Raw genomic sequence first — 6,061 nt, forward strand, 5'->3', positions numbered from 1 at the left:
CCAGAACCAACGTTTCATCCCCATGGTCAAAAATCCAGAAGCAGGGCAGGGCTATATTATCTCTGACACAGAATGTATGCAGGAAATCAGAACACATGTCCTGAACTACATTTTTGCCATGGAGTTAGAACCAGATGCCCCTTGGGATGAAGAAGAAGGATAATGGGAGTTTAAAGGGGATACACATCTTATGGACTTTATTGGTTTATTTATGGACACAAAGTTTCAGGGCTACACATTGCTACTGCATAATGCCAAAGACTATGATGGCTATTTTATTTTTAGTCAGCTTCTTCTGAAGGAGAAAATGGATGTGTAATTAATGACCCAAGGTGGTAAATTATACGCTTCATAGACTAAATTTTTTACCCATGAAACTAAGCAGCCTTCCACAATTTTGGGTATTGAAGGATGCAAAGGTTGTTCCCCCATTTTTTTCAACACTGCTGAAAATCAATTTAAGTGGGTCCTCTTCCACCACCAGAATGTTATTTGGTGTACAGCATGGTACTTGAAGAGAAAATGCAGTTCTTGGCATGCAACACAATTAATCAAGAGATCTTTGACTTGCAGAAAAAAATAAATAGTTACTATTACTAACAAGATATAAATTTTGAGGGAGACTTGCAGATCGTACAGCAATGAGATTATGACCTGTCATGACCTGTTGCACATTTGTGGTGGGTTGACTTTGGATAGCTGCCAGACCCCACCCAGTTGGTCTCTCACTCCCACTCCTCAACAGTACAGGGGGAGAAAATAAGATGGACAAGCTCATGGGTGAAATAAAGCGAGTTTAATAAGAAAAGCAAAGGCAACATGCAGAAGGAAGGGGGGAAGCCAGGGGAGGGGTGAAAGAGGCATCCATGCTAGTATTAGTTCCTTCCCTCTGGCTCCTGTCATTGGGTAACCTCAGGACCCTTGGTGAGCTTCTGGGCATGCTCCTTTTCATTGGCCATTGTTTGGGTGAGCAGGTGAGGGACACATGTAACTGAGGCTGCACGTGAGAACACATTTTCTGGACGGCAGCTATTGTCCCTGGGTCGAAGAGACCCTCATAACAATCACTTTCAGGAGGCTGGGGCTCGTTTGGCTGAAGCGGCAGACAAAGTCCACACAGCAGCCATTCTTAGTAGCAGCCCCCCCGAATCAGAGAAACAGTGCAACACAATGCTTCTCCTCGGGCGTCTCTCCAATTCATTGTCCATCTGTTCTTTTGGTCTCAGCTTTAGTTCTCTAAGTTCTTGATGGCGATGTTCAGGCAAATACTGCTCCATCTTTGGACCGACTCTCACACCACCCGGTGCCTGAGTATCATCAACGGGAACTCGTGGCAACAATGCAGTCCTCAAAGGGAGACAGAAAGTAAGATGGACGAAAAAGGAAAGGAAAAGGGAAGCAATTTATCATGTGATCCGCTTTGTATCAATGAATTTAGGGATGTCTACATTGGAAGGTACACTAAACAAATTGTGGGCATCAATTACAGACGTTCAACGCGTCAAACACTTTACCATTTTCCAATTTAAAATATACAGTACCGCGGACAGAACAAAACCTATCAAAACTAATACAAAAGGAACAACTATGGGGTGACACAACTTCTTCAGGATGCCTGTAGCAGTAGGTGACCACCCGAAAAGTGTGTCCCACCACTTATGTTCTGCATCTTTTTCTATTCTTCTTAACACAAGGTGAATTTCTTCAGCATCGTGGTGAACGATTATCAAGGTTTTCTGTCCATTTACTCGAACTTCTTCCAAGATCTCTATCAGGTCTTGGTGTTGCAACAATTGCTTTACCAATGTAAGACTCATCCCAATAGGTGTAGGCAGTAATTCTTGAATCAGTGTGTAATTAGTTTGTATAAGTTGATGAGATATAACTGGTGCGAGATAAGAAAAATCACATCCGTTAATCTTAACAAAATCACAAACACAAAAATTTGAATGATTTCTAATATTTATCATCACTGCATCTACTAAAATAGAGTTGAAAGCGGTCCTCAAGCACACACAACCTTTGCCAATATACACTAATACCGTTTCTCGATTGTCAGGACAAACCTCAAAGTGGCAAACATTCTGCTCAGTGTCCAGACAAATGTCTTGAGCACTGATTGTATTACTTTCACAGATGAATCCTTGCTGTTCTCGCACAATGCAAGATTCTAAATTGACTGTTTGCCATTTTTCATCTGTTTTTCAGGCCCATATTCTATGCTCAAAAGGACAGAGTATAGTTCCGTTGTGGTTCAACCCTAATGCAATGATTGGGTAAATGATGTATATTGTAGCATTATGTATGGTTAACACAAAGGTCATGGCTGTGTTCGTGATGGGGTTATAGGTAAAGTTTACCCAAGTCCAGCAGGATTGGAGTTCTTTCTCAAGTTCAGTGGCGGTGTCCCAGACAATTTTCCGAATTTTGGTAGGAAAAGTGCCTTCTTCACCTTCCCTTATGATCGAGGTGGCTACTGATTGCATCCACAGTTGTGCCCGAATACAACTGAGAGCCAAAGAGAGGTTATTTTGGACTACACCAAGTGCATCTATTATCAATTCGTGATCTTTTACATTTACCTTTTCCCATTTTGGTAATACTTTGGATAACAGCCACTGGTTAGTTCCCAAAGCCAATAGGGAAGACCGCGAAGGCATTTGTATGTTTGCTAAATCACTAGTTGTAGCAGCCAATTTGTTCATTAATATCTCTGAATCAATACCATTTAGAACTCCCAATCCTGTCCCCAACACACCAGTTAGGTCTCTTGGTGTTCTATTAGGAATTAGTTTCCTCAGCCAGGTTGTCCACCCTTCGAAGGAGGTCCTTAAGAAAGGAGAGCAGGCTGGCTGGATCTCAGAAACGTTATTTTGCATTAACAACTCAACATGCTTGAGAGACCATTCTGGATTGAACAACATTTGTTGTTGGCCTACATTTTTGATCACATATGGTCCAATTTCAAAAATTTCTGGACTAGGTACTGCTATTGGTTGGGTGGTAGGTGTAATGACCTCTATTCTGAGTTCCCCCCCAATGTTTGGTATTATTTTTACCACACATTACTTTATGAGTATATTGTATCGTGGTCAAATTTAGCCAACAATTTTGGCTTTGTTTTTTGCATGATATAGTAGAGCCACGTAGTCCAATTCCATAGCTGTTTACAGGTTCATTGAGGGACTCAGTAGTCAGTTTGCATTGCACGGAGAAGTCGTCACCCTGAATCACCATAAAAGAGGGTAAAGTTTTATTTTTAACATCTAGTTTGAAAACGCTGTCTTTGTTGTGATAGGTTACTATTGCTACAAGTGTCACTAGGGGTTCGGGGACAGCATTCATTTTAAATTTGTGGTTCAGGCCTAGTAGTTCTGACCGGTTCACATTATTGTTTCGCCAATTACACACCACCCGGATGGTCCTTGTTAAAGTGAAGTTGTGCCAACAATCAGCTTCTTCATCCTTACAGGATTTAGTAATTTCCACGTTGTAGGTACTTGGGTCTAGGGTGGTACTGTTGTAATTGCCGAGACTCTTTTGGCGACAACACAAAATGAGAGAATTTTGTTTATCACATTTCCACTCTGTAGTAGGACAGAGTTTCGCTGAGATGTAAGGATGAATTTGGGTTGTCAAATTCAGATCTAAAAGGTTTCCAGTAACCGTAATTGAGGAGACTTTTTCATGGTTAGATCCTTCTACTTTTCTGCATCCTACATTAATTTTTTCTCCAGTTGTACCATTCAGGACTCTAATCCAATCCTTCCTATCCCACTTCCATTCATTTAGGCGATACACTTTATCATCATGCATTACCACAGTGGCTATACTTGGAAAGCGGTCTTTGGGATACGGTTCTAGAGAAGTAGCATTTCTAACAATAGCTTCAGACCAAGGCCATTTAGCATATTTTTGGTTATGAGTAGGTGAAAGGATGCAGAAAAGTATTAGTAACCCAATTATACTTTTGGTCATCTTCACAAACTAGGCCTTCAGATTCGATTCTTAGATGATTCAGGTTATTCTCTGTGTCCCTCGGAGTTCTCCTGCAAAAAGGAAAACAAACAGGGCTTGCCTCTTCGAGGCAAAAATAATTAAAATGACAGAATTATCCAGCGGGTATTTATCTGATGTTCCTTACCCAGGGCATCGGAAGCTACCCATGACTTTGTGTTCAAAGGAGTTTTTAATACCAGTGGTACTCTTCCCACAGTGGGGAATTCCACCAGGACTGCCTCTCCTGGGTAATGGGCTGGATCCTTGGAATCATTTGGTCCCTTTAGAGAGGGAATCAAGGAAGGGGCTTTTGGACAGAAGGCGGTGATTTTGGGGCATCCATTTACCCCCCACCGGTCATTTACTCCTGTGACAGCTTGCCACAGACAGTGTCCCAATTACCCTCATGAGGTCTCAAAAGCCATTTTAGGAGGCCGTTTGTTCTTTCTACAATTCCATTAGCCTGTGGGTAATATGGGGTGTGAAAAGTCCATTTGATCCCTTCGCTTTGTGCCCAATCTTGTACTATTTTAGCAGTGAAATAGGAACCGTTGTCAAACTGTATTTCTTGTGGCTTTGGAAAAGTTCCAAACCATTCACGCAATACTTTCACAGTATTTCCACCTGTAGCCTTTTTAAAAGCTTCTGCTTGGACTAATCCTGATGTAATTTCTACTCCCACCAGTACGAAATGCTTGCCCCCTGATTTCTTAAAGAGGCCAATGTAATCCACCTGCCAGGCATCCCACAGACCTTTACCTTCCCTTAAATGCAGGGGGCTATCTTCTAAAGGGTGCCTTTCTAGCTGTCTCTGACATTGTTCGCAGGCTGATAAGCAGGTTTTGCACATTTCCCTGGTGACAGGCCAGCCTCCGGCCAGAGCTTCACGGTACAAGTCTTTGGCTCTGGTGTGTTTGCGCTTTACGTGTAACCATTCTAACAAGCGTTCCCAGTCTTCTGAAATTTGATCCTTTTGTACAGGGGCCAGTCTTGCTAATTCATCAGCCCAGTTATTCCATTCACCTGCAGATCCCCCATCTACCTGATGAGAAGCCACCCAGCCCACAGCAAAGTTTCCTTTCCTAGCAATACTTAAGATTTCTTGCCACTTGTCTTTTTGCCACACTGGAATCCTATTAACTTCCCATCCGCTCTGTTCCCAGAAAGGAAGCCACTCGGTACAGCCCTTAAACACAGCATAAGAGTCAGTATATATGTGTACCGGGGTAGTAGTTTGTGTTTCATGTTGGAAAACACTCCATACTGCAATTAATTCGCCTACTTGTGCACTACCCTCTCCCTCTGTTATAATCTGTTCTTCAGAAGAGGTATGGAGCGTGACTGCCCTGTATTTCCACACTTTTCCTTCTCTTTTAGCAGAAGCATCAGTAAACCAAGCACTAACTGACTGATCATGCAAAAAGGGAGGTGCAATTTGAATCACTGAATATCATCAATGTACTGATAAATAGCTATGCCTTCATGTTTGGGTATTTTTTCTAGCTCTTGAGCTAAAGCGTGATGAGCTAGTGTGGGAGAATGTTTGTACCCTTGGGGAAGTCGGGTGAAAGTGTGTTGTTGTCCCTCCCAGGTGAAAGCAAAACGATCTCTGTCTTCTGGCTGCATGGTATCATGAAAAACATGTCTTTGACATCTATTGTTGCCATGATTGGATGAGCTTTTTCCTGTATCATGGTTATTAGCTCAGCCAGACTGGGGACTGCAGCAGTTAGAGGTTCAGTGTTGGCATTCAGCCGCCGAAAATCTATTGTAAGTCGCCACGTCCCGTTGGGCTTTCTAACTAGCCACACTGGAGACTTAAAAGGAGAGTGTGTGTTAATTATGACTCCTTGTTCTCTCATTTCTTGTATGACCGGTTTTACGCCTTCTTTGGCACCAAGGGGCAACGGGCATTGTTTTACATTTGTAACCTGACTACATGGGAGTGCCAGTGCAACTTGCAATAGCCTTAGATGTAACAATGGCGGCATTCCAGAAGTCCACAACAATCCTTGTGAATCTTCCCACTGTCTGCCTTTGAGGATATCCATACCTAGCAAAC

This window comes from Columba livia, chromosome W (assembly GCF_036013475.1).
Source record: "Columba livia isolate bColLiv1 breed racing homer chromosome W, bColLiv1.pat.W.v2, whole genome shotgun sequence".
In the NCBI taxonomy this organism is placed as follows: Eukaryota; Metazoa; Chordata; class Aves; order Columbiformes; family Columbidae; genus Columba; species Columba livia.